Genomic DNA, 26,404 nt, shown 5'->3' on the forward strand with positions numbered 1-26,404 from the left:
GCAATGCCAGCTGTTATCAAAAACAAACAATGAAAGGCTAGGAAATTAATAGGTAAAGCATTACAAATTTAAACAGAGACTTCATAGAAGCATTTTGCTTTTATTGAGTAGTTAAGCAACACAGGTTTCGTCACGGCACACATGGGACGGTGGAAAGCAGGAAAGAATGGCTCATCAGAGTATAAGCTAAAGGAAAAAAAGGTTTTGGCCAAATTAATACATTATTATTTAGTTTATTGTTTAGATTTATTTAGGGGGTTAACAAAAATGGCAATCCCATGCTCAAGGCACTTTTCCTCAATATTAAGGCGAAAAAGAAATAAACACAGCTGTGCCCCTTAAAACTAAAATAAACCCATTATCAGTGCCCTGTTTTAGCATCAGCTTAAAGCTGAGCATGAACTTGAGTGCTTTCCTGGGTCCATAACAGAATTAGAGTGCTGATTTTCTTGAACAATGCTTATCTATATATTTAAAACTATCCTGCAGTCACAGAGTCAATATCTCTTTTAAAAAATATATATTTGTTCATTACTATAGAACAGAGAAGAATATCACAGTGTATATTGCCGTTGGAATTCTTTTCACCTATTTCATTGATTTATTAATTTTTTGTCCACAAAGGGGGTAATAAACATCCAGTAGCTTGTTTTAACTTGCAACAAGCACATGTTGAGCGAGTACACATTGTCCAGGAAAAACTTGTTCAGTCACTTGCACCTAATCAAGAAGCAGAACTAAATTTAACAAAACAAAATGGAGTAGAGAGCAAGGATAGGTTGAGACTTTCACTGGCAGGCAGACCAAAGAGGGCTTTGGAACAGTTTCAGAAACTTTCCATTAAGAAACAACAGCAAGTATAGAAAGTTTGTTCACCAACATCTTTTAAAAGCATCATTGTAAAAACAGATAGCCATCATAAATAATGAGGACAGGCTTGCGCAAAGGGAAATTTAAGCAAAAATTCTCACACCAAACATTGCTGTGTGGAAACACAGGCAAAACATTCAAGAATATTTCACTGTTACAAACTTCCAGCAAACGTGATTTAGCAGCAGAGTAACTGTCTCATGGTGGCTGGGAGCTGCTGCCAGACATTCGGTACAGTACATTTTTTTCTTCATGTTATTGAGAGGGAAAGGCTAGACAGAGACAAGGTTTATAAAAAGCAGACTTTTCTCCAAATATTTTGTTTAACCTTCATAAAATATCCCCAGCTTCAATGCAGAATCAAGGGCTAAGACAAGGAGAACATAGGATGGATATTTGCATTTCATTTATTACATAAGTACATATATTCTGGCTTAATTAGGCAACAAAAAAGTTTTTATTTGGATGCAACACAGCAATAACCACTGCTTTGTAAAGGCAGGCAATCAGTGTGGCATAAGAGAATATTCCAGGCTTTTCAGAGCAGAGGTGCCATTGTTATATGTCGCAGTTTTGTAGCTCATATACATAAGAGAAGTTATTTGGTTGTTTTACTGCCTCACAGCCCATGGTGTTTGACCACAGCAATACGCTATCACCAGCTTTAGCACCTAGACAAGCAAAGTCACCATAAGCATTTCTGAAAAATAGTGTGTATTTCTGACTTCACAATGGAAATTTTCTGTAAAAAAAATAATTGAAATGACAGCAGTGCTTCTATTTCTTTTATTTCTTGAAATTGTTACCTATCCAGAAATAGCTAACTTGTAGTGCCCAGGTAAAAAAAATATTCATGTTATTTTTTCATGAAAATGGTATCATGGTAATGTTTTGAGAATGAAGCAAATATTAAATTAAGTCAATGAATTTTCCTCCAGAGGAGGATAATCTCTTCTTATCCAGAAGCCAGTATCTGTGAGGCAGGGGAAACAAGAGTGATTTGGGACAAAAGAAGAAGAGAGGAAAGCGAAGACAGTTGTCTGGCACTTCATAGCAGAAAGCAGAAGGAGTTGTGCTTTGTGGCAATTCTTCACCTTTTGCCCCTTCCTTTCCACACCCCTCCTACAGCAAGTGAAAGCTGTGCCCTGTTTATTTTTGCTTGTCTGATTTATAGGGAGGTGGCATTTAGATGTGTTCAAGCCAGAAAGAAGGGTTTGAGACTCAGACACACTGAGAAACCATATATGGTAAAGGCTGAAGAATTTTTCAAGCCATTTTTAATATCTAATGTGTTCTCATTAGTAGTGGTAATAATAGTAGTTACCATCAGACTATAGGTACATATAGTGTCACACCAGATAAAGTATGGCATTTATATACAAATAGTATCAGGCAGATGCTTTTTACTATTAAGGCTTTGGGAATGAGGAAGCCCTTGGGCTGTGAGGTGTTGAAAGAGGAAATGTAGCAGGTGAGAAGGGCACCAGCATGTGGTATGAACCCACCACTGCAACACTCACACGATAACTTAGACTAAACACTCCAGAACAGAGAAGCAGATGAAACTGACAGAAGGAGAGTCTTGAAATTATTTAACGTAGAGAAACATTTTCCATTTTGTGGACAAAGCTTTCTAGACTTGGCTGTAGCCTTTAAGTAAAAGCTGTCTCAGAGGAATTTTTTCCTCTCTGATTTTTCATGGCAGTACTCACATGCAGAGGCAGGGAGAAGGAAGGGGTGGTGATTAAAGAAAAATTGCACTAAATTTGCTCTTAGGATGGAATTTGATTATAAAGTAATGAAATGAACATTACCTCTGAGTGATTTCCTGACAAATTTTACAGGTTAGCATTATTCCCTATGAAAATGTTAGTGATGTTGTGCCTAAACCTAAAATAGCTGGAAACTGGGAGATACAGTTGCATGGGTTGCTCTTGCAATTTCATAAGCCTAGCAAACTTCAAATTTATGAGAAGCTGCCTGTATTTAATTTCATTTTTTTTAACCTCCTTGTGTTTGGTAGTAGGATGAGGAGAGTGCATTCCCAAGGGCATCTCCAATGCAATAAATAAAAACAGGAAAAGGGAAAAAAAAAAGAAAAAAAAGAGGGACTCTTTTTGTATTGTGAGTCTAGTGTTTTATGTCTTGCATACATTTCAACAGACTTACTCCACCCTCAGCCTTCACATCACATCTCAGTTTACCTTCCCCTCCACCCACAAAGCCCAAAAGATTGAAATTTTTAGTTCCCTTTATAACCTTTTCCCACATTGCTCACTGGTTTCTTTCCCTGTGTGATGCTTCCATCTTTACTTTGGATGTTATTCATAGAATGAATCTGGTAATCATTAAAATCTGATATCCGTTGTCGTAGGACCTGCATAGTGTGTGGTGAGAATTGGCATGCTTCAAGCAGCTTGCTACTGAGTGAGACAAGCAAAGACAGTACGAGGGGAAAAGACATTCTCGTGTGTTCAACTAAAAGTGCACGATTGTTAAGAATATAGCTTAGGGTCATTTGGAAAATTATAGTAGAGCCAGGAACAGAATTCATGTTTCCTTATCCTTTACTAGAAACCCATGCTTCCTTCTCCATGTTAGCAATTTTCCACAAGCTGTCTTGTAAAACAAATGAAATGTGTAGTTCAAAAATCCTGTAGGAACTAGATGTTTAGAGAATGTCTCCACATGCTTTTTGGGTTTTTTTTCATGAAATACAATAAGAAATATTAAATTATACAGAGGTCATTAACTTGTTCTTTACAGGCCTCTTCTATGACATTGAAATCACTTTTTCTGTATCCAGTACTTGGAAAGACATGGTTATATGATTTTGTACTTACATAAGAGAACACCAATTTGTGATTTACTCCCAGAACACTTGAGTATCTTTCAAAATAGAATAGCTTAGTAATAGACCTTCTTTATAGCCACTCAGTGTTTTCCACTCGTAAGAAAAAGAAAAATTACTGATTTGATAGTGAGTTATGAGGCTGGTAACTTTGAAAGGCTGAGAAGTGATTATGCAGCAATTTTGACCTTTCCTGTCATTCAGAGGATTTGAGAATGGAGCAAATGCTTTTCCTTGCTGGAAAAGCAAGGACGTGCCTCACTACATGTTTAAAGAAAACATTTACAGAATAAATATCAAGGATTTACACTAGACAGCCAATCTTCACTCAGCATCATAATGTAACTTGAGTTTCCTAAGGCTGACTGCCTTCTTGGTATACTGAGCTGACATTTACAGTTCCCACTCCAGTACAGAAGCATGCATTTCCTGCTACATTATCCTCCTGCACCCACCTAAACTGGTAAATTTTTTGGTTAAAGAAAGAAGTGTTCCTTGTCCCTCTCAACATCCTGTGCTAATTCAGACTGATGCCTTGGGAATTGGTTAAAATTTATTGCCAACCTAGTTAGATCAACTTGAGCTCTGGCAGGAGGGTAAATGCATATGTGTTTTTAATTAATCTCCTGCCTAAATCAAGGGAAAGTATATTGCATTTTTCAGCAGAATTGCTCCACACAGTGCTGACTGCATATATTTAACAATTCTTACTCATGTAAATGAGAAAAGCCACTGGGAAGCTTCCAAACTGCATGCAGTTTTTGCCTGGCCTGTTTGAACTCTCGTCCAGCTGGTACAGGGCTGGGGGTCTTGAGCTGGCAGCACCAGCAGGAGTTCAGTACCTGCAGTCCTGGTAGAAGAGGCTTGTCCAATGAGGAATTTGCATTCAGGAAGCATGTTCCCCTCAGTATGACCCTGCTGAAATCTATCCTTGAACATTAAACACCATGAATAATCCCATCTCCCTTGTCAGACATCAAACATATGCTTAATTGTCGAGTAGGTCCTTGGTAGGAAACTTTGTATGAGTTACAGCATGTCATTAAAATGAGTACCAGGTAAGTTCATTGCTCAGTGTTAGCAGAATATATACTTTTTTTTTTTTTTTTTTTTTTCTTTTTATAGGTCTGGGTTTGTGATCTAGAGATCAGTAAACAGGTTTGTCCTACACTTCCCCCTTTCCCCCCCCTCCCCTTTTTATTTTGTTTTCCTGTCCGACTTATTTTCTTCTGTAGGATTTGGTCAGATTTTGGTTTCTCCAACTTCCTGATCTGTTTAGGAATCAAATGGCTCTTTAAACATGAAGCCTTTCAGGCCTTTTGATTTGGCTAACCACAGAGGTCAGGTTTTCATTTATAATTTAAATTATTCCAGATGCTAGCACAAATGAGAATTGCAAAGAGATCAGTTTTGACATGCTCTTTAATACAACATGTGGTTACAATATATAGTCAAAAGTCACCTTTCCCAGAATAGCTTGGATTTTGGAGGTCAGAGCAGATAAGATATTTGTTTCTTGGTTAAGACACTAAGAAGTGCTAAAGGCTGATTGTGCAGTGTCTTGTAGTATGTAAATATTTACATAGGAAGAGAAAGAAACATAGTCATTAAAAAAATAGTCCTATAAGGATTATTTTCACGAGTTCCTCCACTGTTACAGAATAGAGTTCTAGAAGAAGGATTAAAGGAAAGACAGCTTTTCCAGACTTTGTGTAAAAAAAGTCTTTGAGAATAGGGAAGGTGCTCCCAAAGGACAACAGAGATGCTTGAAATACCTTTTGCCAGGCAAAGGTCAGATCGAACTACTGAAGTTACTAAGTCTTCACAGTCCTTGTTTTATCATTTTACCTTTACTGAACACTGATTAATAATAGTTTCTATACAGGAAACAGTCCTCTCACCTCTGTCAGCATTCACTGGCGTGAGCAAGGCACAAACCAACGACTGAACAGAGAGGCCATCTCCCTGGCATAGTCCTTATCCCTTGCACATAATGGACTGATGCAACTGGAAAACAGTGATTTTTCTTTGCAAGGTTAACTCACTGATCCATCAGCTCCTTGGACTGGAGGATATACTGGCCTACTTATACAGACTAATGAAAGATACTGGGAGGGAAAACCTTGTGTTCAATAGGTGTCCAGAGTAACTGTGGATGCCCTATCCCTGGAAATGGTCAAGGCCAGTCTGGGTGGACCTTTGAGCAACTTGCTCTTGTAGGAGGTGTTGCTGCCCATGGCACAGGGGTTGAAGGAGATGATCTTTAAGGTCTTTTCCAACCCAAATCATTCTGTGATTCTGTGTGGAAAGACAGTACAGCATGTGGCGGCAGCAGCTGGGGTTTAAACTGATTTTATGTCTGTGAAACCAAATACATTGGTGGTGGTGTTTGATAGCACTGCTGCAGAGGGAAAAGCCTGTGTTAGATATCTCTCAGTTTTCCAAAGTCCACATTTTATCAGTGTAGAAGACACTGCTTAAGGCATTTTTTCACAAATACAACTCTTTGTGGCAACTCTTGTTTGACTACAATTCTTTGTAGCAATTCTCCTTCAGAGAAGAAAAAATGCCCCTCCCCCAAACAAATACCCAAATATTCCTTGCAGGAGCTGAAGTTATACAGTATAAACATACAGATTAATAGCCAAGATGATGACATGGTTAAGTTAGAGGCAATGCACACCCTGTGATTTTTCAATGTCTTTTTCTGCCTTGTGCTGTATTGTTTTGGAAAGCTCTCAAGCAAGGAAGTCTTTACAAGAAGTGAAGAGAGAAATTACTCCAGATTACAACTTCAAAAAAAAAAAAAAAAACAACCAAATAAGAAAAACTTTTTTGTTGTCATCACCAAGATGATTACAAGATGCTACACCAATGATTACAAGATGCTACACCTAGTGAGACAAGTCTCCCTCCCCATACTTCAGTACTATTTCTGAAGTCAGGAGCACACAGAAAAGTACTTCCTTGCTCTTTGCCATAGCTGGCATATTTAGAGGCATTATTTAGAGAGTGACATACTTAAGGCCATCTACACTGCGCCATACCAAAGGTCTAATTTGTTCCTTATCCTGCTTCCAGCAATCATTTTAAAGTGGATACTTAGGAAACAATATCACAGGCCAAGAATATATGACACTTCTCTTTAACACTCTGTCAGCCCCCAGGTACTTCCACGTCAGGGTGATTCCTCCCTTTGCATGTGTTTCTGTGTTTAGTTAACCCTAGTGGCCGTCGTGTAAAACTGTACTATGGCAGCGTTCTTTGGCGAGGAGTTTCACAGACCAGCTGTCTGAATAATAATTTCACATTGTTTTCAACCTTGTTCCCACTCTTTGAATTTGAAGCCCCTTTGTTGTAGAACTGAACAACAGTGAACTCGATCAATCCCTCTTAGGTGCTCTCAATTTCATATGTAGATCTCTACAATAACCCCTAAATTTTTATTTTGTGGGTTGAGGCACCCCCTCCTACTAAGCAGTTCCCAGTACAGAAAACATGCCTGATCTTTTAACATCCTTGAGTTATCCTGCCCCAACTCCTTTATATATGCTATGAAATTACAGTACTGATACTACACACAGTATTCCAAGGATGAGGAAAACAGTTATTCTGTGGCACTATGGCACCCTTTGGTTTGTTCTCTGTTCCTTTTGCCTTGCCTTTCTTTTTTGACCACTATTTCACTCTGAGATGACATTTTCTTGGTGGTATCAGTCAGAGCCCCAAGACCTTTCTCTGAAGAAGAAGAAGAAATCATCCACTCATTGTCCATTATTTTATGCAGAAAGCTCAGATACTTTCCCTTGTGGAACACTTTATGTAAAATTTCCCTACAGAGAATTCCATGTCAGTTTCTTACCCAATCACTCACATATTTCTGCAGATACTCACACTTGGCTTTTCTAGCTGTTACCCTTAATGTCATCATCCTATAGCTCATCTCCTTTCCCAGGGTTTTTACAAATACATTGGGTAGCACAGGTTTCCACACAACTTCCAGCAGTTCAGCTTCCCATTTACTTATTCTTGCCAGAAGTTTCTCTTACAACATGGCTGCATAGTTTCCTTGAAAATTTGATAAGGATTGTGAAACAGTTGAACACATTTATATGAATGCATGGTGTTCTTCAGCTTGCCCAGTTGAAATGAACTTTCTGGAGTTCAAATAATTATTTTAGGTATTCTTGCTGAGCCATACTAATGAAAACAGAAATAAATTGGATTCCCAGCTGACAAAAACTTTTGTGTTGTATATGAAAATTCACCTTTTGACAAAGTGGTTATAACTTCTGAAAGATTTTAAAACATGATGGATGGTACAGTGTTATTTAAATGGAACAAATAGGTCAGCCTTTACTACCAAGAATACAAGATATGAGGATCCTTGAGGATTCATGGCACTTCCATGGACTGATCCTGTATGCTGACATTGTTTTGGTTCTATTTTAGTTTCCTTATTTTTCTGTAAGCTTTCACACACTTTTATCACAGTCTGTGATGTTTGCAATGAGGGCACAAAACTCAGCTAACAAACCCAGACTCACTAAATACAAATTTGGACAATTTGTACCAAAAAGGTGCCATAAAAATTACATAATCTGAGCTGAAAGTACCGTAGAACTCCTTCACAAATTACATTATCCTTCTCTGTAAATTTGTTCTAGACATAAAGCAAAGATAAAATAATTTCTAGGCCACACCAAGGCTGGTACTAATAAGGGAGATCAAATACAGTCAGCAGATCAAAGCGGCATCTGGACTCAGTGACTAATGGAATGTTTCAGTATGGAGCTGCAACATAATGCAGTAATGTTAGTTGGTTTTTCAAAGACTGATAGTTATACATCATTAAAGCTTTTTATGCCCTCATCAGCAGCTCTGAGTGCTGCTCCTGCTTGCAGACTAGGATCACCCATAAATAAAATTGGTTTTAATGTCTTCACAAAAGAAGTGCATTTTCAGAGGATACAAAGAAAAGCTAAAATTGAAAATACTAATTTTGCCAAAGCCTTACTCTAGCCATGCATGACACCACAACACAGCTATTCCTGCTTCCAAAAATAGTTCTGTTGAAAGGTGAGGTTTTTACTCTGGAATAAGAATCTACCAAGAATGATTTTAAAACCTAAGCTTTCATTGGCTTGGTCATTTGTCCTGTTATGAGTCATGTCTCAGGGCAGCAGAGTCCAAGGCTCTGGGTGAACAACCACTGTTCAGAAAAGAACTCTGATACATGTTGCTGCCCATAATCTTCTTTGATTTACAATGTGGTATCACTCCAAGCACCGCTTGTAAACAGCCATGGCAGATGCTGTGGAGATGCTGTTTCCTGTTCTGTGTAGATCCTATGATGACACATCACCAAGATGGACTTGCACCTTAATTTTTCTTTAGAAGAGCTGTCTGTTCAGTGGAACCTTCAATCCTTTAAGACGTCACCTTCCATTTGTACATGTTTATACAACAGTTCAATATTCCATACACTTCACACATCCTTTCTTTGCCCATATTTAGGCCAGCAAGTTAGTGCCAACAGTACCCTACGCCAAGCCCTATGTTAGGTGGTGAAGAAGTGATGACAAGAAAATTAAGGATTGCTGTTTTCTGGGATCAAATGCAATCCCGTGAACATTATTATCTCAAGGAAAAAATTGCAGCTTGCAATGATTGCAAAACTTCTGTGCTTTTACATACCTAGAAATGTTTAAAAGCAGCACCTCAAGGTACATTAGACTGCTGGTTCTCTATTGATCTTACATAAATTGGGAGTAAAAGCCGTAAAATGAAGAAGTTGAGTTTCCTTTTGCTGAAGGGAAGGCTGTTTAGACTGTTTGGTCTAAAGCAATTCAGCCAATAATACTTGTTTGCTGCAAGTGAAACAAGATGGGCCTAAAGCATGTCTTTCTCAGCAATTGTCCCTTTATAGTCCCTGACAATATCGGTACTTTACAGTGAGACTGAACCATGTGGGAGATATTACAAAAGTAATATTTTTCTTCATACAGCCCAGAAGGTGCTTTTCCTGAGTACAGAAAAGAGTGTCATCAGGCCTCAGGACAATTACTGCTCTCCTTCGGGATTTCATGTAGACCAGTTTTTCAAATTATTCTTAAATCTCATAATGAGGAACATTGCACTGTCATGGGATTCCCAATGTGAATACAGCAGTCTTCATATAAAGCATAGGAAACAGACACAGACAAGGCAGGGTGGGGGGAGCAGGGGCACAGGGTTCATTACTTCCAGGCAGTGAGCTTTAGGGTAGTAGTGCAGCTCCACATCCCCTGTAAGAACTGCATCACACAGCCAGGCTGAAGAATGAACACACCACAACTCCTCCTGGGACTGACATGCACCTGTCTCTAATGGGATTATTTATCCCTTGTTAGGTAAGCATAAAGCAAAAGGAAAGCTTTGCTGCTTCAGAGCCTGGATTAATTTGCTTACATACTCTAGCTACAGTGTGATAGGAAAACTCAGCACTTGGAAGAAGCTGCTCAAATCGAAAGGCAAAGATCCTGTGGTACTTTTTAAAAACATGTATGTAGATAACCTGTGATAATGAATTAGAGAAATATTACCACTAATTGGAGAAGATTAAGAGAAGGCAGAGAAAGATGACCAGAGGGATGAAGTCATCCTTTCTTGCAAGGGAGGTTGTAGACTGAGATTTGTTAGCCTGGAAAGAGATGAACTGGGGGGAAGCATGGTAAAGAATTCATGTGAAGCGTGAATGATTTGAAGAGTCACTTTTTGCTGAAGGATGTGCTGTGGATGCTAAAAGACTACTTAGAGGTTCAAAGGGCGAGTGTACAAACGCGGGGCAGCAAAGTCCAAGGAGGTCTGTTTGCCACTGGCTTCCCAGAGGAAGACTGGACTCATCTTGTCACCACTGGACCCTCCTATAGGATCATCTCTACTCCAACAGAACCACATCTGTCACTCCAGGAGGACTTCTTTTGGACTGCTTCCAACACCCTAGCCAACAGGATGTCAGGTTGTATTCTGACTATCTCAGTGTTTCTAGGATTGTTTTCTTGTTTATTTGCTTGGTTTTTTTACTAGTAAATTTGTATTTTTAATATTCCTAGTAAAGAATTGTTATTCCTATTCCCAAATCTTTGCCTGAAAGGTCCTTACTTGCAAAATTATAATAATTTGGAGGGAGGAGGTTTACATTCTCCATTTCAAGGGAAGCTCCAGCGTTCCCTGGCAGACACCTCTCTTTCCAAACCAGGACAGGTTTTTGTCCAGCTCCAGAAATCTCTGAGGCTCAGATGACTGGAAGCTGGGAGGAAGCATCATACATATGATTGCTCTTTTAAAGCATACCTTCCTCCTTCAGGATCTGTTATGGCCCACTAGGCAATTGCTCTTCAGTCTGGCACACCATAGTTGTTCTTGCAGTGTGTGACCCCCGTGAAGCTGAAACTTGTAAGCTGGGCTAGATGATCTGACTGTCTTTTCCTCCATCAACAAAATGTTTTTATACAGCAAAAACACTGTGGAGGATAAAGAATAGGAGTGGAAAGTAACAGTTGTGCTGTTTTTAATGTTGCAGCTATATGACACATAATATTTAATTATTTATTAGGTACTGTGCCTTGTGACAGTTGTTATATGCAAAATTGCAGAAAGAAGTGAGTCTTTTTTTTACTAAAAATAGGTCAAGGAAACAGAATTTAACCTCTTAAATAATTGGATTCTATCCAAAGTAATAAACTTTGCCATCAACATGTGTTTGAAGTGTACAGAACACAAAGTAGTCTTCCAAATGGACTAATTTACAGTTAAAATTTACTGTTTTCATTTCACAATGCAAGCATTTACTTCATGGAAGAAGAAAAACATATTTGTTGGAAATAAACACTGGTACAGTGAGCTAAAGGGTCTACAGTGAAGACAATAGATTTTGCGTGGCTAACCTGAGACACCACAGATCATCACTTCAAAAATACTCTGTCTGCCTCAAATTACTTGTTTCAATTCTGTGTACCCTAAGATACTGTTTTATTTGAAGGAGAGAGAGCCATAACTTTATTTCCTTTGGGAAAGATGGATGCCAGACTATTTATAGTAAATAATGCTTCCTGTCCTCATTACAAAGCATGTGTTGCACTAACATTTCTCTCTATTTCAGAGAGACTGATGACCTAGAGCAATTAAGCATACAGGCATTAGCAAATGCAGTCTGACCATGCATTCAACTATCTACTATGCATTCATCTTCAGAATTCCAGTGTCAGTGTACTGGTGGTGCAGTAAACAGATGTAAAGATCACAAAAGTATCTTGCTTCTCAGAAGACAGGATGTACTTGAAGTCAGAAAAAACCAAATGACTAAGTGTCTCTAGTAATTCACAACTTTTTTGTCTTTTTTATAGAATTGCATTTTTAGACATCATGATATGTAAGCTTTCCTAAACATTTCTTTAGTACTTACTAATGGAAGGAAAATAAAGTTGGGAGGTACTGGAGCAAAAAAAAAAATCTTGAGGGTACACCACAAGTAAGTAGCCCTGAAATTCATCAGACTACTCAATTTTGCATCAGATGCTGACGCTGATAGAAAGTAGGAAAGGAGCATAAAGATTTGGATAATGGGATCATTGCTCACTTACATTTCCTGAGATATTTGAAGGGATTGCATATATTTAAAACTTGAATCTCTCATTAACATTTAGTCTGTTACCCCTAACTAAGGAGCTCTTGTGTTCAACATGAAATTATGTAACTGAATTTTCTTTTGATGTTTTGATGAAGATGTTCTAATGGAAGAGAACTGTGGATAGGAGTGCAAGACATCCTCTGCAAAGAAGCACTTTCGCTAAATCTTGCTGGTAAGTGAAACAATGAGGTAGCCATATGTTGTAGCAGGCGTCTGTCACCCTCTGCCATCGCAGATGAGATAAACCGTTGGTGGCAGAAAAAGAAGGAGTCTCAGTCTTACAAACAGAAAGAGAAATTTTAGGTATCAGATGGCCACAAATGTCATAATCTGAATCATATATCTTCCTATAAATGATGGGAAATGATGCTTTTCACAAGTATGGCTGAAGAATCCATGCACCAACACCTCCGAAAGGACTAGTAACAGCAAACCAGTAGTTTCTCTCTACCAGTAGTAATAACCAGTAGTTACTCTCTACCATAACATTGGCAGGAAATAGCGATGATGTTCCTACTCTGGAACTCCTCACTGAAAGGTGGTGAATTAATTTAAAAAGCCTGAATTAGTGAAAGCAATATGAGATAATACAAAGCAGCAGAATGTACCCAGAGAAATCAATAAACCTTTACCAGGTTACTTGCAAAGTCATGTTTACATCTGAGAAAGGTGTACATGCAGGGAAAGTTCTGCTTATCTCAGGATGAAACACCTGTTCTCAGTAGATGCAGTGATTTACAATGCTCTATAGGAATGCTAATCTTCTGTCGTTAAACAGACAACTCATTACTACAGAGGTTTCATTAGATTGACCTAGAAGGCAGAGAGATACATAAAAGTACATTTTCTGACATGAGCTGGAAAAGAAAAATTAAGGAAAAAAGGACTGTTAAAAGTGCCTTTCTTGAGCTGAATTAGTACTGCTAGTGTTTCAGTCACTTGGCTAGCCACCAAAAGAGCATTAACTATTTCTAGGAAGTGAAGAGATTTTTGTTTGCTTTTTAATGCAGCCATTTAAATTCTTATTATCTCCAACTGCCTTTAATTGGTCCTGACCGTAGCAAATTTTTGTGACAGAGTTTTACTTTAAAAACTAGAAAAGTTTCATACTTCCATTTGTTGTTTGACACATTTCTGAAATGCTGGATGCTGCACCAAGGGAGGACATGAGATGACTTCTCCAAATACTAACATACCTTCATAATGCTTTCTCACTGGATTTCAAAAAGATATTTCACCTTTGTCTTGTCAAAGGCTGCAGGAACGAAGTTGAGTCATTGGGTGAAATAAATGCCCATGACAATCAGCTGATGCATTTACACAGTTGAGCTGTGGGATTGGCTTTTCTTATGAAGACTATGTTTCAATGAAAATAGCTTGAGATGAGATAATATTGATGTCAAGGAACAGGGACCCTGACATAAGTGAAGGCTGGGCACTCCATTTAGGCATATAAAAAGAGAGGGTAAAAGCTTGTTCCCTTATCTGTAGGATTAAATTTGTATGCATGTGCCGAGAACCAAAGCAATGTATTTTTCACACCACACCTTTCACTTTACATGACATGTGCACATTTACACAAGTTTCCTATGCTTTCAACATCTGCATTCAAAATACAATTATACAATTTTACATGGAAATTAAATCCTTCAGTTAGCACTTTAGAAAAAATGAAGATTTTCTGACTTATTCTTTGAACATTGAGGTAAAACTATCACTTCCCTTTCCCCTTCTTCTTACATTCCTTCCTCCTGCCCCATGAAACAATATTCAGGCAATGACAGAGCTGGATAGACATGACTTAGCTTGTGAAAACGTTGAACCTATCATGAAAATGGAATAAAGTACACACTTTAAAGGAATTATAGCTGGGTGATCTTGCAACAGAAAATATTGCAGCAGTGCTCTATGGGTTGCTCTGCAAAACTGCTGCTCCAGAAAAAGCCCTTACGTACTTCAGCTGTTCTTACTTCATGCAATTACACTGGTGCAAATTCTTCTAACACAGTTTGCCAGCACAGACAGTAGCTCTAGAATTTCACCATTACAGGTTCAATGAATATTAATCAAGTATATTAAATATATAAGTAAACAAGTATACTAACAAAACAGTTCTGATGCAGGCTTGTTAAGACTTGACAATGCTTTAGGACTCTGATCCTCTGCTGAAAACATGTTTTATTCATTCCAGTTCACATCAAACTTATTGACAGCTTATTTGAATGCTTTCCTTGGTAGGCTGCTGAGTCCCTTTTGCTGCTCTTCATTCACTTCCATACTGAAGTGTTACCTGAGCAGCAGCTGGAAAGTGACCAAATGCTCAGCAGCTTTGCGTTAGCTGCCCTGGACAGCATCAGAACATCTGTGCAAATTGCAGCCTGGAAACTGAATTGGATGGCTAACCAACAGTCCAGTTTGTATTGCAGAGGCCCTGTTATATTATTGACCAAATCAGACAGATTTAAGCTGGCATAGACATGCTTCTCCTTCCTGCAGAGGAGTTTTTGGCTCCTGCAAAGGACATCCTTAGGCTGCACTTCATTCAGCATTTGTGCAGTGCCTGCTGGCACAATGGAAGTTTTTATCCATGGCCAGGCTGCCACTGAAGTCCAAATAGTGACATCTTTTTCTTTTTACAAGGTAGTGGATGGAATCAGCTATATGTGCAAAGGCAGTGGAGTTAAGAGATGATCACTTACTCTTTCCTTCCCGTCCTGGTGCTAGTCTCTCCCCCACTCCATTGCTCTCTCCTCCTCTTTTCTTATTTTTCTCTCCCATCACAGTTTCCTGAAACAGTACAGGTTAAGTTGGAGTTTGGTAATGAAATAAATATTTCACGCTATATCTGCAATCCTTGCTGGATTTTTAGGAATATTGCATAATTTTTGTCTTATTGGGCTCAGTCTTCAGTTGAGTCACCAGTGGCACAAGGGAGTAATGTTTCTGTTGCAGGAACAAAACGACCTCTGTATACTGCCCATAGGAAATTCAATTGGTGTCTGTCTGTCTGCTTCCCTTTCTTCGTGGGGACACTTCTGAGGCACTATAATTGGCTTAGCTGGTGAGATAAGTGACAACTGTGGATGGGAGGAGGGAAAACGGGAGGAGGGAAAACAGGGGGAGGAAATCTCTCTATTTTTTATCTGTCTATTGAGATGTCAGTGTCAGCCAAGAAGCACTTAAAAGAGATCTACTCTTATCTGTCAAGAACAAGGACACATGGAAAGATCTGGTCATGGCAGGAAAAGCCAGTTATAAGGGTGCACGTGCCTAGGGCTTTATGTAATGTTTCCTGATGAGAGCCTCACTGGCATACTCAGGGCTAGATCACTGCTTTGGGAGATGACAAAAAGGAACCAATTCAAACCTTCGTATTTCTACCAGCCACATGCATAGGTTCACAGTCATAAACATTTGTCTCTTCTGGGATCTTTGCCCACATTAAGTCAGTACAACTTTGCTGATTCCCTTGATCTCAAAAGCATGCATGCCTGTTTCCTATATGGCTTCCAGCATTACAGGCTGGTTTATATGGATTGGGCAAATTTGACCTAATATGGATTTGCCTGTTTTTCTTAAGAAAAGTGCCTCTATGTGTGAAGGAGGAAAATGCAGAGTCTAATTACATGTAGGTTGATTCAAATGGTACCAAGCCATACAAAAATGAGAGAACTACTGAAGCTCTGAGAGCCTCTGTGTTTCCTGGTTGTGTACAAAAGACACTGCAGCAAATTGTTTCAATTGGCATAATAAGATGAATGAATCATAAAGCAGACAAGCAGCAATTCATCCCTCCATGCAGCTTCTCCCTCTAATAGTATTGTAATTAGTCAGCTCAGTAATAAATTTGTTTTTACACTAACATTTTGCTAGCAGTCAGGTTCCTCTGCTCTTACTGACCAAAGAGGATGGAATACATTCACAGGTTTATCCTAGAAAATAAAATGGTTTTGTAGCTCTACAGAATTTAATCCCAGGTGGAAAGAGAGTTCCCCTCACCAGATGTATATCCATCAGTAGTCTCTGACCCAGGGTAACCTTAGAAACGAATGTTCAACTCATTTTCACAGACCAGACCAGTGCAAACACTGTTTAAATAGCCACAGGCTTCAAGCTTCTCACCAAGAGAGCAGAATACCACCAATCTTCTTTTCAGTTTTTGTAGGACCTAAGTAGGCCTCACTAAAAGTGTCTAGTCAGACACCAAAGCTCTTTTTGATATCTTTTTAACATTAGAGATTTCAGTTGGTAGAGGTTTCACACAGAGGCACATTGTAAAAATGCTTCTCTCATTGCTGTGTTTCATTGCTTGACACTGCAAATATAAAATACTAAATTCTTCAAACTCTGTTCCTCTTGCCTTCACAACAGTTTGTAGGAAAAAAGCTATCATATTTTGGGATCATCTTCTGTGTCCAAAATTAGGCATCAGAAATTACAAAGTTATACTTGGCTGCATAGGCATTTTTTTCAAAGTATGTAAATGTCAGGTGTTGGTATTTGACCTTCTGGATCATTCCTGAATACACTGTCTTGATGCCAGTCAAGACAGTGTATTATCTAAGCATTATCTAAGCATTATCTAAGATCTGTTCTGAGTCACATGTACAACACTGAACTGTCTAGCTTACCTCCTTGGCACTCTTTATTTGTAAATATTAGGGGATTCAGCAAAGTCAAACCCCAGCATCCATGTATTACTTTCTGATTTCAGAAAATATCATCTATTCTACAAGATACGGAAATGATTTGAGTCCTTTTTTTCTCATTATTAATGTAGAAAATAGTTCTGAATATTAACAAAAATATAGGGTGTGCAGATAAAATATGGAGGAGGACATGAAGAAGTTTCCAGTGTCAGCAGTTCATGGCAACCCACAATTTATTTGACACCACAAGAGGACTGCTTCAGAAGGCTGGTGGAGGGAGGAAGGGTGGGACAGTGGAGGGAGGGAAGGAGGGAAAGAGGGAAGGAGGGAGGGAAGGAAGGAAGGGGAGAAGGAAGGGGGAAAGGAAGGAGGGAGGGAGGGCGGGAGGAATGTTACTAGTACCAGTCACGGTTACAGCATTGACCCAGCTGATGGGGTGTTTTAGGGTCCTGGAAGCAGCATCTGGACTTCATGGAGGAACATTTTATAGATAATTTTCCCCATCCTGGAGCTAAGTTTCTCAGTTTCTCACTTTAAATGAAAATTATTTGTCGTGCACAGTTTGCTCTTCCATACCTTTGTGAAAATGGGTCAGAGGATTTCCAAGGTCTTTGGTGATCTTGATCCTACCCCTATTGTGTTGACCTTTAGTTGACAGTCTGTGTCTGCTTCTTGACCTCATTCCTGTGCCTGTGCTGTGCTGTGTTGTGCTTATCTCCAGAAGCCAGAACAAGGGTGTTTGACCTAGAAAAATACTGCCCTACCTCTGTCTGGTCCCCTTCTCCAGCCATATTCTGATCTTTCTCGCAGCATATTCTTACTATCAATCCTTTGTTTACCTCCAAGCTATCTAGCTATCTGTGTTTGAGACATATATCTCAAGCCTCATCTTCTGGGCATCTACAGCTAGAGGCAAGCAGTCATATATGTTACACATCAAACTGAGTTGTACTTCAAGTCTCTGGCCTCAACCAACCTTAAGAACAAGTCTTGGCCCATCTGTTACATCTAATTTGGCTAGTGAAAATTTTGTGTTCATTTCTCTACTTTTATTCTCCTGACCCTTAGCTTAGCACTGATTTATTATCCTCAAACTTGGTTTTGATTTGTGTGCATTTTTTTTTCTGTATGATATTTGCTTACACTGCTTTTCTCCAGCCTCTTTTAGGTTGTTTTTTTCCTATTTGCTTGCTTTTACCACCAATCTTTTAAAATAACTATACTTCAGTTTGGCTCTTTCTGGTCACCAGCTGCTGCAATTCAGTAGTTTAAAGAGAAGGCATTTCCTAGAGATTGTCCTAGAGAATGCATTTGTACTGATGAATTTCAAATCTGATTTTCTGAAATATTCATTTAATTATTTGTCTTTATGGAAGTGCCTTCCAGTTCAATTAGCTGTCCATTTTTATAAAGTAATGCACAGAATGGTGGGTTAATGGTCAGAACTAATTTGCTGAGGTTTGAATACTTACAGTGCTTGGGGTTTATTACGGTTACAGGACAAATGGCACTTTGTAACACTCTTCAGTTACTGTCAATTGTCATCTGCAGATGACTAACTTCCTATCAGCTCTTCATTCAACCCCAGTTACTTTATCTTGCTGTTAGTTTCCATATTACCTTTGGGGGCAGATTTATAGGTGTGCTTGTGTCTCACTATCCAGTGTTCAGCCAAAACTTAGGTAGGATAAATCTATCTTCTGATGAGGATAGCTGGTATGATATAACAAAGATGTATGAATACACCTTTTGCATCCATGACAATGTGTGCATCACTGCAACTGACTAGGCTGCAATGTGTCTGAATTTGTCTTATAACAGATGTGAATTATAGACATGATCAACATTCTTCTAATCCTATTTTTGGCATCCGCGAACAAAGTACCAACTGCAAATGGCAAATGTGTCGGCAAGTCCTTCTTGTATGGATATGTAAGTCCTAGTTTCAGCCAGGAAATGGTTAATTTTTTACAGTAGTTGGGAGGGGGGCATGGCCAGACCCTAATGTTATTCAATACCTGGCATCATTGCCAGGGACAGGGAAAAAGAACTCTTTCTTTTCTGAGAAGAAGGGTGTCCTCTTCTGGCCAGGAGAAAAGGAAGAGGGGGGAAGAGCCAGTCAGTATTCATCACAGGCTTTACATGTAAATGGTTTCTATGTCTTATACCTTTTATTATTAATGTTGTTGCTGTTACGGTTTGTCTTCTTATCTCATTGCTGTTTCTAGTAAATTCTTCTTATCTCAGCCTATGATTTTTCACCTTTTGTGCCTCCAATTCTCAATTCCATCCCACCAATGTGGGGAAGAGGAAGGGGAAGGTAGAAGGGAGGGAGAGGCAGTGTGGTTTGGAGTCTCTAGGGAAAACTGAATTGGGAAGTATCAATTCCAAATCATGACAATCTATTAGATAGTGTATGAGATGTCCAATCTGTTCCTCCTCAGCTGTAGCAAGACCGCCTCCATGAAGCTTCCTTTTAGGAGGAAGAAAACAAATCTCAATTCAATGGTCTTGGTTTCCAAAAGTAATTTCATACTGGCATTCACAACTTTCTGTTGCTTTTATAATTGTTTGCAGTGCTTTGAACAGCCACACTGACTTTGGAGAAGCGAATAAGCTTGTTTTTTCCTCTGGATGGCCAGGTAAGTTTTAGGTCAGCACCTGCCTAATGTAAACAGGCAGCTGAATAGAAACAGAAAAAGGAATTGAAAAGGATTTATTTTAAAACATCAGAAAATAACAAGGAAAGGGCTTGAACAGTAAAAAGGTTTGAGTCAGAGAATGCAAACAACAGGACCAATAGAGAAGAGATTAAAGAAACTGCCTGTGAGTGGTCATTAGCTGTTGGAGTCACAGCAGTTTGATCTGGCCTGTGGGGGAAAAAGATGGGCCACACCTTTGTGGTGCAGCTGACTCCTTTGTGAGTGAGCACCACAAATTACCACAGAATCACAAAATGGGTCAGGTTGGAAGGGATCACAATGCATCTTCTGGTCTAATCTCCCTACTCAAGCAGGCTCATTCTAGAGCACATGGCACAAGATTGCATCCAGACACTTCTTGAGTATCTCCAGTCAGGGAGATTCCACAACCTCTGGGCAGCCTTTTCCAGTGTTCAGTCACCTGCACAGTAAAGAATTTTTTCTTCATGTTCCTGTGCATCAATTTCTGCTTTTTGTCCTATTGCTTGGCACTGCCGAGAAGAGCCTGGATCCATCCTCTTGGCACCCTCCTTCCAGATTCTCACAAACATTGATTACACCATCTCCCAGACTTCTCGAGGCTAAACAGGCCCATCTCCCTCAGTTTTTCCTCATAATACCGATGCTCTAGTCCCCTTATTCACTCAAGGTTGTTCTTCTAAAATAACTAGAAAAGAAGTCTCTGGGGTGAACTTATTTGACCATACTGTGGCTTTTTAGTACCTGAAAGGAACCTTCAAGAAAACTCTTTACAATGGTGTGGAGTGAAAAAACAAGGCTTTAAACTGGAAGAGGGTAGGTTTAGATCAGATGTAAGGACAAAATTTTTCACAATGAGAGTGCTGAAACACTGGTACAGATTGCCCAGAGAGCTGGTAGATGCTCCATCCCTGGAAGCATTCAAGATCAGCCTGGACAGGGTTCTGAGCACTCTGATCTATTTGGGAATGTCTCTGGTCATTGCAGGGGGTTGGACTAAATGACCTTTAAATGTCCCTTCCAGCACAATGTATTCTGTGATTCTGTGATTCTGCAGTGTAGTGGAAGGTGTCCTTAGCCATGGCAGAGAGGTTGGAACTGGGTGATCTTTAAGATTCCTTGTAACCCAAACCATTGTGTAATTCTGATTATTTTTGTAGCCCCTGCTGGATTTACCCCAGGAGCTCACTTCTTTCCTTTACTCGGGACCCCAGAACTGGACACAGCGTTCCAGGGGAGGCCTCACCGGGGCTGAGATGAAGGGCAGGGTCACCTCCCTCAGCCTGCTGGCACTGCTTCTCATAATGCAGCCCAGGATGTCACCGGCCTTCTTGGCCACCAGGGCACTGCTGGCTCACAGGCATCTTGCTGTCCACCAGACCCCAGCTCCTTCTCTGTGGAGCTGCTTCCCAGCAGATCAGAGCCCAGCCTGTGCTCTGCATGTGCCTGTGCTGAATTTCAGAAGGTTCCCCTCTGCCCATCTCTCCAGCCTCTTGAGGCCCTTCTGAAGGGCTGCACAGCCCTCTGGGGTATCGGCCACTCCTCCCAGCTTTGTGTTGTCAGGGAAATTGCTGAGGAGGCCTCTGCCCCTTCACCCAAGTCATTGATGGGTAAGTTGAACAATACCAGGCCCTCAAAGGACACCACTAGTGACAGGCCTCCAACTAGACTCTGTGTCACTGATCACAACCTTTTGCATGTAAGCATGCAGTGTTTTTTCTGCAGATCAGTGAAAAGGATGCAAGGCAGCTGTGCCTCAGCTCCACTTGAACCATGGTGGCAAAAGAGGAGGGGTTGGAATTCCTCACATCTAGCTGACCATAAGTGAGCTGGAGGTTGCCAAAGCAGGACTGGTTTACTGTGGAGATTTCAGGTGCAAGGTCTGCTCATTTTGTCATTGATATTGACTACTGCCACAGATCAAATAAATTGGTTTGTCCAGCCGTGAGCTCGGAGAGACTGCAAATAAGTATTCTGCTGTGGACAGTATATTTCCAGAAGAGAACTTGATGTGTAACTTTATGAAACCCTAAAGACAGATTTAAATGAATGACACTTAGCTTTTCTCACTGCAGTAAAATGAGTCCAAGAAGGGGACCTGATCTTAATTTTCTTGCTGAGTCTAGCCTGCAGAGCCTGAAATTCAAAGATACAATATCTGCTTTGTTACTCTATGAGCTTGCTGTAAAATATGCTGTAATCTTTGCCAGGGATATGTTGTGCATTCCCTGGAGGTTTTTCAGCACTGAGGAACACTTCAGACTGCTTAACAGTTTGTTCGGGCTTTGCCTTATAAGGCCTTTTAACTGCAGCACAGGCGCATGACAGCCCCTCCAAGTGTCAGGCTGTTGGGAACAGATCACAGCAGCAATTCCTCTGCTCAGAGAGCCACGCTTGTCCTGGCTGCCTTAACCTACTGCCCTTCTAGCTCCTGTCCTGACAGGCAGCATGAAAATGGGGGCTTAGGAAGGCTGGGAAGTGCAAAACTTTAACTCTGCCTGTGTGCATGTCCTTACTGGGGTGACTGAATGATTTTGAATGCATTGAGATACTTTTGTGTTTTACACAGACTTTGATTACAGCTCTGGTGCCCTGGGAAGGTTGGTGGTCTGCCACTTTACACACCTTGTTCAGTGGTAAGGGATGGGATCTGCTGCTCTGGGGAGATATCTGTTCTGCTGGTGAAGCTGAGAGCCATGAGTTAAAACTTGCTCTCAGTTCATTCCTACTCTGCAATTCCAACAGTAGCAGCAACTCCATATCAGGACAGCAGAAACACTTCGCTTTTTCTATTCTCAGTGAGTCTATGTCTTATTTTAGCAGCTCTGAAACATCAGCTGATTAGGCTAAAGTACTGAAATGGGGAATGGTAACCACTGAAAGTCAAATATGTTTTGCTTTGACTTGAAATATCCTCTGGTTGAGTTATAAGCCATGGGAAACAGACACTTGTGGAAATTCAGGAGTACTTTCAGCCTCTCCTGTAGTTTCCATCAGCATTCCCATTGTGGCTTGGCCGAGCTGCACATTGGCAGAAACCACACTGGACTTTGCAAGCGTTTGGAGTTGTGGGGAAAAGCAGCTCAATGTGGGAGCAACACAGGGGGCAAAACAGCCAGGAGCAGACCTTGGACTTCCTGCAGCCCAATCCCTATCAGAAGGTTATCCCATCTCCTGCAGGCAAAACCCCACTCCTTAAGTTATCTCCACATCCAAGAAAACCTTCCACACTTCAAAAACCTACAAATGGTAGCAACTTCTACTACATAGATTCAGTAGCTGAGTAAATCCAGGCTGTCTAGGGAAAATCATTCAAAGGAGGACCCACAGAGATAGAGTTGTGTGACTTCAGCAAGGCTACCATTTGAAAGAATTCTGTTCAAAGGTTCTGAAACAGAACAGTAACCTGCTTTGAGGGCAAAAGATACTGAGACATAGGTAGCCAGTATTTGTCATTATACAGTACTTTGTCTAGACCAAAATACCACAATTTAATTAAACATTAAAACTGCAATAACCACAGTATCCATGGATCTTAAATTGCCCAGAGTTAGGCTTTTCAGAAACAGATACAAGAACTGCCTATGCTGTATGTTGAGCTCCATATACTGATAGGGACATTTATGTAAAAATGTAGGCTGCATCTGCTAATCTCCAAAACAAAGTAACTTTTGATAGTTTTAAAAAAACACCTTTAAGGACTTTTGAACCAATTTTACTTACAGTCCTATCTGATGTGGGCACTGCTGAAAGGTTTTTGCCAGCTTCCTACTAGCAGCAATGCTGCATTTGACTCTCTGGCATCATAGCAGCTGAAACTGCAGTTCACTCAAGGCAAACAAAATGCAAGCTAATACTTACTGTGGAAGTTTTAATACAAAAGCAACAGACTAAAATATTAGCACTGCTTCCCCTGAATCATCATTTTAATTTGAAAAGGCACACCAGATCTGCAACTAAAGGCAACCTCTGTTTTTCCTGACATTTTTACATTATTAACTCATTTTTCTCAGTGCAGTCTTTGTTTCTCTTCAAAGTATCAAGCAAGTTCCTTTTGGTTTGCATCTTTTTTCCTCTCTGCCTTATTCCAGAAGACTGTAAGCTACCCTTTGTTTCTGCAGCAGTGAGTTTTCTGTGTTCTTTGGGAAAACTGTGCTCAGATCGATTGCAGGAATGATTCTCACTACAAAATTTCACAGCTAGTATACTGTCATGGTGAGATGAAACAAGCAGCCTAGAATTCTAAGGCAAAACTCTGATAGCTGGATAACAAGTGTAGTGAGAACAAGAAAAAAACGGCTATTAAAAAAGAAGCATTTTATGAGGAGCTGATTTGTGGAACTGCTTGCTACAATACTGCTAAGAGTCAGAACTAACTACCAATCAGTCAGCAGAGGACTAGAATCTTAGGTTGATAACAAATGCAATGTGGTTTAAAACCAATGTATTTTGAAAGGGAAATCAAATCCAGAGTTGCTTATCAAGATGTGATTGTGAGCTCCCAGGCAAAGCCTTATTATGTTGAAGGTACTAATAAGAAGGACTTCAAATAATTTTTTCAACCAAAAATAAAAATACATCATATAAGTTGTAAGGTTTTATGTGTTATGAAATTTCACTAATCATCCTTTAACTAATAATCCTTCCTCTGCAGCCACACAGCAAGCAGTCCCAGTACTGCAGAGTTCACATTAAAAGAACATGAAGATGAGAAGACAAGAAGATAAGCAAAGAAACACCTTCATGGAAGGATGATTTGAAAGTTGTTGGAGCTTGACCAGTAATGACATCTACCGAATGTCTGCTTATTGATCTACTCTACTAAATAAATTCATTTAGTTTGTTTAGGATAGAGTTTGTTTTGCAAGTAGTTACTGACTTGTAGACATATTGGGGGAGAGGGAGGTGGGGAGCAGGGTTGGAGGAGAAATGGTGAAATTTCTGGACAGATCTGAAATGTGAAAACTCAAAATACAACTTTAAATGTCCCTTCTTCCATACAGGCCCTGTTTTCTGAAAAGTGCCATCATCCTTAAATGGGACTCTCATGTTAATGTGGAGATACGTGCTTTCAGTATAGTTGAACTGTGGTTTGGCAATCAAAACATGTCCAGTAAAAGATACATTGAAGATGTTGCTTGAAAAAGACATGTCCAGGGCTTTTGTCACTTCACTGTCATCACACACAAAATTGACACCAGCTGTGGACATACATACATAGGTTTATACATACTCGAAGTACACTGAAACAGCTACAAAACCACACCATGGCCACCTTTCTTGATTCTAGTGACCATCTGCGCACCAGAATCAAGAAACATCTTTGTTTTTTAACAACTTTCAACTGGAAATATTTTATCAACCTTTAAAAAGTATATTTTTCCACTATGGGAGCAGTCTAAAATGGGGATAAAATTAATTAGTCTGAAAAGATCTCATGCAGCCACTCTCTCCATACTTTTGCTGGGTGCCCAAGCTGCAAATGTTGTAATGCCCATAAAGTTAGAATAAATAAATTGGTCCTCTGAAGAAATAAAGGAAAAATATAGAAAAAAGGAGATGGTTTTTCTCTTCTGTGAGCAAAGAGTAAACAATCATGTTGGGAGACATCATGAAGAAGAAATGCATGTTTTTCATTAGTTGTATCTGTTTGTCTCTTTATAGTTTTATAAGGAAAGCAAAGTTCCTCCACCATCCTTACAAGAGAGTCTCAGACTCTTGTGAAGAGCGGTCTGTGGCAGAAGCAAGCCTCAGCTGAGGGATTTTTTCATTTCACTAATTGATTCAAACCTCCTAGGGGAAATCTGCAAGTTTCTACTTCTGCACGAGAATAATTCAGGAAAAAGTAGTCCTTTATATTAACCTGACATGCTGCCTTCTCCATTTGTACAGATGGCCCTGCTACATGGTTACTATTATTTTAATGCATGATGAACAAATACATAGAGCACAGAACTACAATAGGCTCTCTCACGGTATGTGCCCTTTGTAAACCAATTCCAGCCTCTTAGGGAGCCTTTTTGTTTTCACTCCTCACACACCTAGCAGTAACTAACCTAACTACATGGGAACACTATTTATCACGATGTTGAGGATACCTGCAGCCTTGCTCCACACATTACTTTCTAGTACAAGAGACATAGACCAGAGAAAGCTGGGAAAGACAAAAAGCCTGCTTAAGTACTAAATTAAGATGTAACTGAGGTTTCCAAAATTAAAGCATTCAGCCTCTTCCCAAATATCTTTATTTAAAAGGGTGGGTGACTGCTTAGTTTTGAAACAATTACATTTTGTATTCTCTTCCAGTTTTCAAAATTGTAATACATGCAGAAGCTCAAAATGTAGACACGTTGACAGGGAATTTCAAAGCAGTCTAAAGGATTAAGAATCATTTTTCACTAAAATCAGTGGAAGACAATGTCAATCATTAAGACTGCTTTGTAAATCAGCATTAAATTTTATCCTAGAAATTTCTGACTACTAGGTTTAATTAATTCTATCTCTACTGAATGCTACTTACCAAACAAGGCCTTTGTACATTAGAGGTGCAAAATATAATTATTTAATAATTAGATGCACATCAGAGATACTAGTTTAATGGTAATGTCATCTTGAGTGAGGCTTGTATGTGGTATGCAATGCAATGTAGAAGAGTTCTCCAGTTTGTACTTCATAGTGTTTA

At 39.6% G+C, this 26,404-nt stretch overlaps 1 long non-coding RNA gene across 2 annotated transcripts; it reads left to right on the plus strand.

Annotated features, from left to right (window-relative positions):
* The first annotated feature begins 577 nt into the window (after nt 1–577).
* On the plus strand, nt 578–25,255 carry LOC134564735 (uncharacterized). Of its 2 annotated transcripts, none has more exons than XR_010083623.1 (6): nt 578–1,101; nt 10,487–10,721; nt 12,488–12,564; nt 18,863–18,973; nt 19,619–19,683; nt 24,377–25,255. It is a non-coding gene; the product is annotated as an uncharacterized LOC134564735 (long non-coding RNA). The 2 variants fall into 2 exon arrangements; XR_010083624.1 differs by having other exon boundaries at nt 10,633–10,721.
* The last annotated feature ends 1,149 nt before the right edge of the window (nt 25,256–26,404 follow it).

The sequence above is a fragment of the Prinia subflava genome, chromosome Z (genome assembly GCF_021018805.1).
Source record: "Prinia subflava isolate CZ2003 ecotype Zambia chromosome Z, Cam_Psub_1.2, whole genome shotgun sequence".
Lineage (NCBI taxonomy): Eukaryota > Metazoa > Chordata > Aves > Passeriformes > Cisticolidae > Prinia > Prinia subflava.